Source organism: Phocoena sinus, chromosome 11, assembly GCF_008692025.1.
Source record: "Phocoena sinus isolate mPhoSin1 chromosome 11, mPhoSin1.pri, whole genome shotgun sequence".
Classification (NCBI taxonomy): domain Eukaryota; kingdom Metazoa; phylum Chordata; class Mammalia; order Artiodactyla; family Phocoenidae; genus Phocoena; species Phocoena sinus.
This window is the reverse complement of record NC_045773.1, coordinates 73,165,357-73,167,197: the sequence shown is the minus strand read 5'-3', so window position 1 is coordinate 73,167,197 and position 1,841 is coordinate 73,165,357. Positions and strand designations below refer to the sequence as shown.

Here is a 1,841-nt window from a genome sequence, read left to right as displayed (position 1 = left end):
ATCTCCTAGTGTTGACAAATGTATCTAAGACATTAGCAATAGGAGGAACTGGGGGGATGGGTAAACTGAACTCTCTGTACTATCTTTGCAACTTTTCTCTGAATCTAAAATTATTCTTACAACAAAAAGTTATACCAAAGAAGCAAATCTGACCATATCACGCGCCTGCTTAAAATTAGGGTGACCAATAAGCTTACCTACGAAACAGAAACAGACTCACAGACATAGAGAACAGACTTGTGGTTGCCAAGGGGAAGGGGCGTGGGGGAGGGACGGACTGGGAGTTCCAATTCTAGAATCCCACTCCATAGAAATACATATGCCTCAAGATGTATGAACAGGATATTCTGCTATAGTGAAATATTGGGAATAATCTGCGTGTCCGTCGATAAGGAAATAGCTATATGAATTGAGGTAAATTCAGGTGCCGGGCCGGGGGAGGGAGGGGGTGGCAAGGGAGGCGTGGGTGTACGACCCCAAGGGTCCCTTAGCCCTGGGTTCTGGGCCGCGGGGCGGAGACGATCCGTTGGTGGGGTCGGGGTCTGGGGACGAGGTCCCGGCAGCGCGCCGACTGCCCCACGGGGTGAGGCCCCGTGGGGTGGGGGCCCCGCTGGGTGAGGCTCCATGGGGTGGGGGCCCCGTGGGTGCCCCGCGCTGGAGCTGGGAGGAGCTGGCCGGTGGTTCCCTCCCGCAGACCCGTCGGCCCCAAGATGTCGTACATACTCCCGCACCTGCACAATGGCTGGCAAGTGGATCAGGTCATCCTCGGAAGAAGACCGCGTGGTCGTCATTCGGTTTGGACACGACTGGGACCCTACTTGTATGAAGATGGACGAGGTTCTGTACAGCATACCTGAAAAGAAACGGCAGATAATGGGGGATCTTCCTCATCTTGCTGCGAGCCCTGTTTGGATACCCCAGCTGTTTTAAAAGTTAAAAATTCCTCAGTTATTTATCTTGTGGATATTACAGAAGTACCTGACTTCAACAAAATGTATGAGTTATACGATCCGCGCACTGTCATGTTTTTCTTCAGGAACAAGCACATCGTGATCGACCTGGGTACTGGCAACAACAACAAGATCAACTGGGCCATGGAAGACAAGTAGGAGATGATCGACATCATCGAGACGGCGTACGGGGGTGGGGGGCCCCGGAAGGGTCACGGCCTGGTCGTGTCTTCGAAGGACTACTCCACCAAGTACAGATACTGAGCCCTCGTCCAGTCCTGGTGCATACATTGCCGTGGAGTCATTGTCACGTGGAAATACTTTCAACTATTTAAAGCCTTTGAGAAAGCGTTTGGGAAAGTACACATAGCTCAAGGAGCTGGAGGGTTTTGCAGTGAGGGTGGCATTGCCTCCACTTTCAGTCTGCCTGGTCCTTGTATTTTTGTATCAGCAAATATCTGTAAATATCTAGCTGATATAAATAAAATACATGGTGTTGGGAAAAATTTTTTTTTAATTTTTTAATAAATTGAGGTAAATTCATACAATGGAATACTGGGTAGCCATTAAAACAATGAGGTAGATCTCCATGTATTAACAGGAAGAGGTCTCCAACATATAATCTACGTCAGGGGTCGGTAAACTAAGTGCCATAAGCCAAATCCAACCCCTGTCTGTGAATGTACTGCCCACCAGCTAAGAATCGTTTTTACATTTTTAAATGGTTGAAATGCAATCAAAAGAAGAGTAGTATTTTGCAATATTGAAAATTACATGAAATTCAAACTTCAGTTTCCATAAATAAAGTTTTATTGGAACATAGCCACGCCCATTCATTTACATGTTGTCTATGGCTGATTTTTTTTTTATAAATTTATATATTTATTTATT

The 1,841-nt window shown here is 46.7% G+C and overlaps 1 pseudogene; it reads left to right on the top strand.

The window, feature by feature from the left end:
• The first annotated feature begins 710 nt into the window (after positions 1 to 710).
• On the top strand, positions 711 to 1,214 carry LOC116762581 (annotated as a pseudogene).
• The last annotated feature ends 627 nt before the right edge of the window (positions 1,215 to 1,841 follow it).